The sequence below is a fragment of the Tyto alba genome, unplaced genomic scaffold, assembly GCF_018691265.1.
Source record: "Tyto alba isolate M040663 unplaced genomic scaffold, T.alba_DEE_v4.0 Super-Scaffold_18, whole genome shotgun sequence".
Taxonomy (NCBI): Eukaryota; Metazoa; Chordata; class Aves; order Strigiformes; family Tytonidae; genus Tyto; species Tyto alba.
The window spans coordinates 27,255,439-27,267,641 of record NW_024881280.1 but is presented as its reverse complement, the minus strand read 5'-3'; the positions used below and the strand labels follow the sequence as shown (position 1 = coordinate 27,267,641).

Sequence of the window (12,203 nt, the reverse complement as noted above, 5' to 3'; positions counted from 1 at the left end):
GTTCTGGTTGGTAAAGAACAGTAAGATCTGAAAATAAGTGGGGAAATTCTTTACTGAAATATTTGCCTCTTCAGGGTTTCATCCAGCTTAATTTGAACAGTTTAATGTAACTGAAAATCACTGTTGCTACGATAGAAAAATATGATACCACGGTCCATAGGAATTCTTCAAAACCATCATACCATCTATTTCATAAGATTAACTGTATGATGGAACATGACTTGTCCTCTCAGTCTTATTAGATGATTGTCTCCGTTCACACTGTACCTGCTTATTGGAATGAATATTCCTTTTTCTGAGTTGTGGGTCAATAGAGAGGAATTTCACTGGGACTGCTTTAAAATCACCCTTTTTTAGGAAGAGATGTATTTTATTTTCTCTTTTCTAAACATGACTTTCTTATACAAATGTATAAATAAATGATATTTTTTTGTTTGCTTGTATTTTTGTTGTATTAGAAATTTCAGATAGCTGGCTAAAGCCCAGGGAGGTTTGCAGCCGTACCTACAGGGATGTGTTTATAAACGCCTGAATCTTTAAGGCCAGCAATATAGTGACATCAATAATTAAAGAACAGCAAGAGTTAAAATAAGCATCATTAATTTTGTTCTAAAGTTTAACCTTATCTCAGTGATCCCATTTTGTTTAGCCAAAGGTAAATGGCCATTTTTTAAGAGGGGACTTTTCAATCAGTGTTTATTAGTTAATGAGGAGAATAGGAGAAATCTGTTCTCTTCTCTTTGTTCCTTTTATATGTATATATGTAATAATATTATATTTATAATACAATGTAATCATATATATAATATTATATATATTATATATTATATAGTATATAATATATAATTGTATTATATATATATAATCCTGTATTAATGGGCAGCGGGGCGAGGTGAGCAGAGCACCATCATACCCTTCAGTTTTGAGCTGAAATGTTGTTTCAGCTGGTTTCTCATGGACATGGTAAGACTTTCTAGAGCACACAGACCAGTGACACCCCAGTGTCCTGGGCTAGAGTTCCCGTTGTTTTGGCAGCGGGAGGAGCTGCAGCCCCCTGAGACCCCAGGGGCTCCCCAGGGCCCAGTGCCCTCACCTGTGTGCGGGGGCGGGGGGAGCACAGCTGGAGGGATGGGCCCGGATTGGCCGATAGTCCATGTCATGTGACACTGTGCTCACCATATAAAGGCAGGAGTGGGGTGGAGTGTTGCTGTGGTGTCCTTGTGTTTGGGATCTCTAGCTGGGAGCAGGCAGGTGTTGGTCAGCAGTGGGTGGTGAGTAACTGTATTGTACATTGCCTGTTTATACTGTCACTGTATCATTCTGTTACTGTTATTGAACTGTTTTTATTTCAACCCTCGAGTCTCCCTTTGCCCCTCCGATTTCCTCCCCATTCCCAAGTGGGGGGAGGGTAGGTGAGCGACTAAGTGGCTTTTAGCTGCAGAGTAGGCTCAAAGGATGACATCCAGTAATTCCAGCTTTGCTGTAGCTTCAGTGATAAGCCTTCTGTTAAGATTCTGGTCTGTGTTTTCTGTTATGTATAGGAGCTGGGCTGTCTCCTTAGCACTGCATGAAGCATAAGGAAAAAAAAATCAAGAGGAGTTTTTTGTAGTAGAGAAGAAAAAAATAAACAACTTCCAGGTGAAAGCAGAAAGAGACAAACTGGCCAGATAAAAAAGTGAGTATCACAAATGGTTATTTCCAAATAAATAGATTTTTTTTTTTGTTTCTTCTCAGAAATTACTGTAAAGAATAGTAATGCAATAACAAACATTAAAAATGTGGTGGGAGAGAGGTCTCCATTTTGCTCGGACCGTAAGACTTGGATTCAGAGATCAGCCCCATGGTAGCAACTTGTGATGTTTTTCCTATCACCATAGGGAAAACATGAATCTCCTCATATATGAGTATTTGTGGCATTATGAACTGCCAGAATAGAAATATGGTATCTTGAAACTGAATCCTGGCAAGAAAATAACAGGAGAAATAAAACCTGTTACTGGAGTGCTGAAAGCTGCAGAAAGGACTGCAAGAGTTTCTTTACTACAGTAGCATTTATGGGCCCTGACTGAGCTAAGCTCTACAGCACTGCACAGATATAATCACACACCATCCCCATCCTGTCCTTGTAATCAAGACAGACAAAATGTATGAAGTGAGTGTTGTTATGATCTTTATTTTAAGGGTGGGAGCTGAAACGCAGAGGGAGCATGACTTGCCCAGTGAAATTTGGGGCTCAAGCAAGAGCTGAACTGGCACCTGCAGAGGTTTGAGCAAGTGCCTCAGTTCCAGCTTCATTTGTGCTCTCTAAAAGTAGGACACATATATCAGTATATGCTATAGTCTCACATAGACAGAAAGAATTTTGTTAGTGTGGAGGAGAAAACAATTCTGCAATCAATCAGCACCTTTCATTCAAGTTAGCACAGTGAATGGTTATCTCAGTCATAAACCAGCACTGGCCAGACTTATTGAATTCCCAAATGATTTGGAGTGCTTAGCTTCTTTCTTAATGATGCTGTGATGTCATCAGGAAGCTGCTTTGAACACTCCCCAAGACCAATAGCTATGGAATTTACAGCTATGAGTCAGTGAACACTTTTCAGCCTCAGCGACTCAAAACTGCAAAAAAGGGAAGTTCATTGAGTTAGGTCTCCTTGACCTTATCTAATGCTAGAGGCATCTGGATTAATTCTTAAAGGAGAAACTGTGAGGATGGAAGTGCTGTGGCTTCAGTGTAGAACTGAAGGATGGATACTATATCTTTTCAGCCAGGCACTGTTTTGGCCTTTGATAATGTAGATCAGCATGCTGCAACCAACCTCAGGGTAGAAACAGTCTTAAAAGAGTTACACCACTAGACTTGAGTCAGACAGTAGTTGTGCAGGTATCATGAAATAGCCGTTGACTACCTCCTTCTGTGCCTGGCTTATTAGACAGTGAACTACCACTCTATATTTTTGAGATGAAAAAATGAAACTGAAGAAAGCCGCCTCCTCCACCTGTAAGCATCCCAGTGCTTCTGTCTGCTGCTGCTGATATCACAATGCCTAAGAGAGTGTGTAGAAGTTCCCAAACTGTGATTCAGTCCCTCCAGTTTCTTAGGACTAATGTAAGATGGAGAATCCTTTTTCATTTTTTTTTTTCCTTTTTCTTTCCTTTTAGCCTACAGACAACAGTGGCTTACAAGGAGTTACACATTTGTAATTTTTTAAAGGAGATAACACCAGACTTTGTGTAAATGTATAATCATTCTTCAATACTAAGGAAGGGAGATCTGAATAAGTCCCTTAAAAATAATAAATATTTCTAATAACTGTAAAAAATATAACCTGGAGAGCTGAAGGAGAAGGGAGGTCACTTTAGAGCTCCCTATTGTTTAATAAGATGAGTAACCTATTTTTTCTGAGAGTGTGCCTGTTAGAGAGAAGGTATCTCAAGCACCTGTAAGTTAACAAGCAGAATTGCTATGTTGGACAGGTCTCATGGTTTACCAAAGCATGCCAGTTCTGTTAAAATACTTTGAGTTTTAATTCTGGAGCAGGCATTTGACTACATGGACAGTATGTCTTCTGAAGACACGGCCCCAAGTTACTGTGACATAAGCATAGCCAGATTCTCTATAGATGTCTCACACTCCCATGTTGAAACAGGTCATCAAGGGAGAAGCTGTCAAATCTGAGGTTTCTTAGACCACAGAAGTTCAATGATCTCAGGATGACTGTTTTTCATGTCTGGGGTAGATATGGTGAGAGACCAGTGTTTGGTGTGCCTTGTGTTACACCCTAGTTAAAGTTCACTGGAGTTAAGAGGTCCTGTGGAGTTAAGTGTTGATTAAGGCAATGTAGAAAGGGAGCATGTCCATATTTAACAGAGTTCTTCTGTAATGTGGAGTAATTTGAATTAGTGAATGATGATGATTTTTTCTCTGTGTAAAAGGTTCCCTCAAGACAGTCAGCAGAGCTTGGTGGGAAATGTAAAGTGAGTTATGCATGTGACTGAGTCTGGGGAACAATACTTCTTGGAAAAAAAATAAGAAAAACTGAAACCTGTACGTCGTATTACTGTATGGCCTTCCCTCTAGCAAGAGACCACTTCAAATAGTTAACACAGTAGAATAGTTCCTCCCTAAACACAAAAACACACCTGTAAGTTATTGGTATATTCAACTGCACAATGAAGAGGGAGTAAAAAAGTGGAGAAGGCAGAAGCTAGTATCCCATCAGCCTCATGGGTAAATCAGCAAAGTGACTGAGTTTGGGAATGCTGTCAAACTACACTGGCTGTGGTAATCATACCTCTTGCTGATATTTTATTCAGTTTTCCAAGGTTGATGTTTTGTTGCATTTCCTCAGTAACATTCTGTTTATTTTTAAACCTTTTAACTCCTAGCTTATAAGTGGAGAAACATTGATCACCATGAACACCTGCAATAAATAATCTGATTGATCTGGGTTCTGCAAGGTCTTGAGCCAATATAAATTTTCAATTATACACTCCTAGAAATTAAAAACTGTTCTTTTTATGGTTATATGATGCCTGCAAGAAATTTTACACGTGTAAACTAGCATCAAAAAGTGCGGAAAACAGAATGCTTGAATGCATAAAAGTAAGATCTGGTGAGTTAAAGTCACCTTAAGAGAAATTTTTCCTTCATAATTATATTTCACATTTTCCTTTCATCACTGACCTTTCTTCAAGCTTCCCAGTATTTTTCAAGGTGTCGTTAATAAAAGCAGAAGTCATCAGAGTTAGGTATTTTTGTTGCTGTTTCTGGAAGGTAGCCTAAGGAGTAAGTTAACATTTTCCTGCAGAAGGGACTTCACAACAGAGCTCCCACTTCACAACAGTGAAGTGGGCCAGTGTTAGCAAACAGGTAGTACCTTTCAACAGGAAACCTGTACTGTCAAACTCTACCTTTGAAAAGCAAAAGAAGAGATGTTTTGATTCTAGGCATAACTCAATCATGTGGGATCAACTACTTTGTGCCTATGTGAGTTGCTAGGAGCTGTGCAGAGTTCTCCTTACCTGAAGCAGGATAGTTGTATCACCCTAAATTGAAAAAGGTTGATTAGGAAGACAACTGTGAATAGTGGAATTCATTTGGGAAATGGATGCAAAGAAACACACCTTGGAAAATATTGATATAGTAACAGACGCATTTGAGTAACTACAGACTGTGAAAGGTTCTGCTCTTGGATACATACTGATTCCAACTGATTAGGCCTCCTTTAATCACATTCTGTATTTTCCAGTTCATTTCCACATTACAGGACTCATTTCCAATATAGAAAATATGGCTGTTTTTCAGCAAATCACAGCAGGCTTTCTAAGTCATCCATTGTTTACAATAGAGATACTGTTAATTTAGATCCAACATGTCCAACTATGAAAGAGTGATTTAGATATTATTTGGTCAGTAACAAATATAAATGTGCTGAGCAATACCATCATCACTCTGTTGATATTAGAATTTATTTCTCCGGAGAGGGAGTACTGGTCCACAAACAGGAATTAATATCTATTCTTTATAAAAAGTTTTGCTGGATTATTTTCTTCTATTTAAGCAAATCCCCAGAGATATACTGTGCTTTGCTTTGCTTTCCAACAACTTGAAATCATCAAAATGGAGATGACTGGAAGATGTTTGATGGGACATTCTTTTTCTCCATGAGAAAATGTTGATTCATTGAAACTGAAATATTTTACAAGAAGAAAACTAGTTTTAAAATAATCAGAAAGGGACTTCAGTCATGACATGGAATGGTTTTCTCAGTGGTTGACTGAGAGAACAGCCTATCTTGAGATCAACACTCTCATATGACCACAGGTTTAAGTGTCTCTATAACCTGATTTGTACTAGAGACTAATAATTTGTTACCTAACATCTACTTAGATGAGGTGACAGTCTTAAGCACTCAGAGTGAAAGGCAGTTTGGCCTCGTGAATGCTTTATCTTTTTATGATGTAGAACTGTTTCCACATCATACCTTTTTTCAACCTAGTTTAAAGATACTTCTGGAGAAAATCCAGACTAAATCCCTTAACTGGTGCTTGCAAAACAGGAATTTGAATTTTTATCTTTCTCTAGAGCATCCTGGGTAATGTTGTAATTGTAAGCCTTTGTTAATCTGGACTTCCTATTATGTATCATTTTGAGTAGGCTGTGTTTTCAGAAGATATTGTTTTGATTTAAGTTTTAACTTGAAGAAATTAAAACATCCATCACTCTTGTGAGTATAAATTAAAAAAAAAAAAAAAAGAAAAAAGTTAGTTTTTGTGAAAAGAAGCTTTTTCTAATGATTATTCTTGATTATGCATCTGAGATGCCTCTATCTGTTTTACGTTTTTGATACCTTTGATAGCTTTATAGTTCTTTTTTTTCTTTATCAGGAAGCATGAGCAACAATAAAACCCTTCATCAGCATTAGTGATAGACACCAAGATGAAATTCCTGTGTCGGTACTAAATTTGCCAACTAGTTCTGAAGATTATGTAGCTAAAGAAATGCTATGCTAGATTTGTCCTTTTGTTTGAAAATCTTTAATTCAATGTTTTTACTCAGATTTGAATTCCCCTTAGCATGGAAGGCATCTTAAGCTCTCTAATAACAAATCCAAGGCAAGGGAGAAAGTATGAATGTGGCACGTTTTGTAAGAGATGGGCAAAATAAATTAACTTCTTTCCTGAAGCAACTATCCCACACTGTAAGTTCAGCTAAATTTAATTAGGGTTACTGACATGGTAATTTGCATTGTTACCCATGATGCTTTTCTTCTCTTTAAGAAGCATTTCCTTTTGAAATTGCCATGACCTATATAAGCATCTCATTTTGTCCCTGTGGCTAGCACTTGGTTGAAGTATTCGATTCACTGTGAAATTCCTGCAATTACTATTTCACTCTTATCTAGCTAAATATAGAAACACTTTCAGGGCCCTTTTTTAATTATGTCATTGGCTGTCATTGAGTGGCTTTCCTCAAAGACACTCGGTATTGAAACCAATGTTGTTTAACATTTTTGTTGGAGACAAGGACAGTGGGACTGAGTACACCCTCAGCAAGTTTGTCAATGACACCAAACTGTGTGGTGTGGTCAACATGCTGGAGGGAAGGGATGCCATCCAGAGGGACCTTGACAAGCTTGAGAGATGGGCCTGTGCAAACCTCATGAGGTTCAACAAGGCCAAGTGCAAGGTCCTGCACATGGGTTGAGGTAATCTCAACACAAATACAGGCTGGGTGATGAGTAGATTGAGAGCAGCCCTTCACAGAAGGACTTGGGGTTATTAGTAGATGAAAATCTGAATATGAGCCAGCAATGTGTGCCTGAATCCCAGAAAACCAACCATATCCTGGGCTGCATCAAGAGAAGTGTGGCCAGCAGGCCAAGGGAGGTGATGTTCCCCATCTACCCTTCTCTTTAAGACCTCACCTGGAGTACTGTGTCCAGCTCTGGGGCCCCCCATCATAAGAAGGACATGGACCTCTCGGAGCAGGTCCAGAGGAGAGACACAGAGATGATCATGGGGCTGGAGCAAATTTCTTATGAGGACAAGCGGAGACAGCTGAAGTTGTTCAACCTAGAGAAGAGAAGGCTTCAAGGAGACCTTATGGCAGCCTTCCAGTACCTAAAGGGGCCTACAAGGAAGCTGGAGAGGGACTTTTTACAAAGGTATGTAGTTACAGGATGAGGGGTTATGTTTTTAAACTGAAAGAGGGTAGATTTACATTAGATGTAAGGAAGAAGTTCTTTACTGTGAGGGTGGTGAGGCACTGGAACATGTTACTCAGAGACGGTGTAGGAACCTCCATCCCTAGAATTGTGCAAAGCCAGGTTGGATGGTTCTTTGACCTGAACCTGGTCTAGTGGAAGATGTCCCTGTCCATGGCAGGGGGGTTGGAACTAGATGATCTTTAAGGTCGCTTCCAACTGAAATCATTCTATGATTCTATGTCTGTATTAGTTTTGGTAATATCTCAAGACTGCTTATCAATAATGACTTACATATTGGCAACTTAAACTAACCCTCTTTTATTCTAAGTATCTTCAATGTCCATCTAATTCTCCTGAGTGAAAGCAGAGCAGTTAAAGCAGGGACACTCACAGAAGATAAAGGAGCTAGGATAGCACTGATTGTTCTGGATGCTTGACCTATAGGAGAAATTCTGATCCTCCATATGGATTAGCAAAGGAACATGATTTAGAAAGGGGATCTACCAGGAAAGGGGGTCAAGAGGTCACAGCAAAAATTTCTTAAGTTTTCCACCAGATAGATGGAGTTACAATTTCTTCACTTCAGTTGTTTTGTCTCCAAAATATCAAAGAAAATGTTGTAAATACAAATGAGTACTGGGGAGAGTACCTGCTCTCTGGATTTGAAAGCTCCTTTCTCTGTAGTATGAACATTTGTCAAGGCTAGGCTATTTTCAATTTATCAGAGTGCATTTCAGACAACGTGTTTATTGGTGATATTCCATGCTGCAGATATTACCTCAGTATATTGAAACCTATCCTGAAATTTTTTTGGCTGATTTTTTTTTTTTTTTCAGTTTAAATGAATGCACAATTTTACATTTATCTAGCATGTTAAAAGTACAAAAAAATCAAAATATATCTTGAACAATAGCATGGACCAAGACACCTTTCTTGTTTGAAAAAGATGTCTGAGTGAAACCTGACTGTAACAGTTATGTATGAATGATGAGGAATGTTTGAGCCTTTCACCTTCATATCAGTGGAAATCTGATATAAATTGGATCTGAACTCACAGCTTCCTTAGAGTTTCATGTCACAAAATCACAGGATGGTTGAGGTTGGAAGGAACCTCTGGAGGTCATCTGGCCCAACAGCCCTCACTCAAGCAGTGTCACCTAGGCCAGGTTGTCCAGGACCGCTTCCAGACAGCTTTTGAATATCCCAAGGAGGAAGACTCCACAACCTCTCTAGACAACATCTGACAGTGTTCATTACGGTCAGAAAGAGCTTCCTGCGTTTCAGCTTGTGCCCATTGCCTCTTGTCACCGTGCACCACTGAAAAGAACCTGTCTCTTTCTTCTTTACACCCTTTCTTCAGGTATTCAGGTACATTGATAAGATCCCACCCTGAGCCTTCTCTTCTCCAGGCTGAACAGTCCCAGCTGTCTCAGCCTTTCCTCATGGGAGAGATACTCCAATCCCCTCATCATCTTAGTGGCCCTCTACAGTAACTTCATGTCTACCCTGTACTGGGGAGCCCAGAACTGGACACAGTACTCCAGGTGTGGACCCACTAGTGCTGAGCACAGGGGAAGGGTCACCTCCCTCAACCTGTGGGCAATGCCCCTACTAATGAAGCCCAGGATGTCATTAGCTTTCTTTGCCACACTTTGTCCCACTTCTCCTAGCAGTCCAAAAGAAGACCCATTTCTATCCCAAAGTTCCAACAATTTGTATGGATTTGCACTCTTTGGGCAATTTCTGTGGGAGAACAGGGATTGGATGGGAATCTTAGTTAATCTCATTTTGATAAAAAGTGCAACTATTTGTTTTCTCCATAAATACAGTATTTGAGTTTTCTTGTCGGTAGATTCAGATTGAGGTAGTACAGTAATACCAAGGAGCTGGATGGATAGACAGAGTTTATACTACCTCTTTCTGAAAATAGCATTTAAGTGAATTTAAGAAAAACATTGGCTGTCAAGGAGGGAAAAGTAAAATTGCTTAATTTGAACATAAATTCTCTCAGAGCATCTCTGTATCATTAATGGAAACAGGCCTTTGATAACCATCGAATTTGGTAGTAAAAGTAGAAAACAGAAGATCAGAGACTCCTTTGGCAACTAGAGCTGCTTATGGTTTTTTAGTGATTTGATTCTTGCTGTCTGGAATGAGCAGACTAGGTCCTCTGTTCTAAGACTGTAACCCTGACATTTCCATACAGAGAAGATAATTCTGAATCATACCACGCCTTGCAAAGAACTGACAACAGCACAGGGACAATCATTCTGAAAGAACTGCTTTGCAAATGAGGAAAGTGGACAGGCAGAATTGATTTGTGTAACCCTTCTCTCTTGTTGTACCTGTCTGATCTGCTTCATAAACTTGTGAAAGGAAAGTTGGACGGCATCTGTCTAGCACACCTCAAAGTGGTGGCAGATCCAACGCAATTCATCTGTCAGATAAGCAGGAATGCCTCTCTGTTGCATCCACAGGAGTTTAATGTGTCCTAGACTTACGTATGCTGTGCATGAATAGTAGCACTGGGCTTTCTGGACATCTGGAAGTCTAAACTGCTGTGCACACAGATGCCTGGCACTGGATCATTACCCAAAGACATAGGACTAAAAATGGTAGTATTGGAAAAGTGCAATGAGACTGAAGAATATAGCATTTATTATTTATGTCTCCAGAAGTAGTTTTCTCTAGTAGTTTTGTTCTAGTTTTTTCCAGTGCTTTTAATTGAGACAGAACTGATATATACTGAGTGTGCAACTGTGGTATTTTCTATCCATCATTGGACATTCATAAATTTTCAGATTTTTCTAAATTTTGGAATGTGACACCTGGCTATTTTGCTACTGACGGAAGCCAAAAGGTTTGTATTTGGGTCAGTGTTTTCCTCATTTCAAAGGACGAAAGTTGTAGATGTTCTAGAATTAGCCACTTTTTATTCTCAGAGTCCTTTAGAGATGTGTTCATCACTAGGTCTATTGAGCTGCATTGGGGTTAATGAATATCTGTGGAATCACTCCAGAGCTAAAATAAATAATTGGGCTGTGACTGTGACTTAAAATTGTCTTGGAAGGTGATATCTGCAAAGTATTTGTGAGAAGACAGCAATCTATAACATTGTTTTCCACAGAAAAAAACATAAAAAATGGAGTCAAATCTGTTAGTACACTCACTAGTTACTAAAAAAACCAAGCTGTTCATTCTAAGTGTTTTGCCTTTCATAAAAAAAAAAAAAAAAAAAAAAACAACAAAAACTGCACACAAAGGGATAGATTTAGAGCTTAAATGTTGTGCCTTCAATCCAAAGTAAGCCCTTTCACACAGAAAGAGTGTGGGTTTCCATCAGGAGATTCCAAACAAAATAAGAGATATGAAAACTTGTTACAGAGTAGTTAACATAAAGTCTGTCTTTCTAAAAATAACAACGTAGTGGCAGACAGAAGAAGGAAGAAGACAATGATTAAGACAATGACGATGATGAAGATGATGATGAGGAAGAAGAGGAAGAAAGCAGCCTGCAACATGAGCAGAGTATAAATATCAAGAATATGAAAGGATGTTAAATTTAGCTGAATAACAAAAATGAATCACAGAATATATGGAAATATTTGTTAATGTTTTATCTTGACAATCTCTAGACTCATAATCATGCTGGAAACAGAATAATATAAAGGCATTCATAAACATTTTACATTATGACAACCTCGGGATAATTTGATGACATTTCATTCTTAAAGTTGGTTTTTCAAGTTTACTTTTACTTTTTTGTCTAAAACTGATTGGGCAAGGAAAGGAACCTTGACAAGAGCAATATACTACAGAAGAAAGAATAACTGTGCCATGTGAATAAAGAAGCCTCTATTATGATTAGCTCAGCAGTGATGTGTGTAACTGTGATAGACATATAAAGGTTGCACATATCAACATTTAGTTAGATGAATGTTATTGACATGTCACACTGGGCCCAATTCAATTTTCCAATCCAATTCTATAAAAAGTGTTTGCATAATTATGGAATTATATCACTAAAGAAATTCAGTCACTTATATCTGTATAGTTAAGAAAATAATTTAAAATATGGATACTACATAAGCAGAAAGCCAGCACAAAGACTACATCCCTCTTAAAATAAAGTCACGTCCTTATGTTTTTTTTTTTCCTATAGATAATGAAAACAAATAATGAGTTTCATACTGTTTGACTGAGATTCAATGAGAATCCACAACTCAGTCTCACCATGTTTTGAAGAATTTAAAAATATGTTTAGTTGGTGTTTTCTATTCTATTTCATTCCAACAAAGTATTAGTGTAGAATCGAAAGCAAAGTTAAAAAAATTAGGGTGTTTTATGGAACAGCCCCATGAAGTATCACAGGCTCGGGCCTGACTGGCTAGGCTAGGATCTTTAGAAAAGGACACAGGGTCCTGGTAGACAACAACTTGAACATGAGTCAGTAGCATGCATTGGAGTGATTAGGACGAAAGCACAAAGAGC

General features: G+C 38.5%; 1 long non-coding RNA gene across 2 annotated transcripts in view; it reads left to right on the top strand.

Annotated features, from left to right (window-relative positions):
* The first annotated feature begins 1,184 nt into the window (after positions 1-1,184).
* Positions 1,185-12,203, top strand: part of LOC116965778 — a 36,463-nt gene continuing 25,444 nt past the window's right edge. For both annotated transcript variants that reach the window (XR_004409645.1, XR_004409644.1), the window contains exons 1-2: positions 1,185-1,271; positions 1,542-1,675. This is a non-coding gene — a long non-coding RNA (uncharacterized LOC116965778). The remainder of the gene's footprint in view (positions 1,272-1,541; positions 1,676-12,203) is intronic.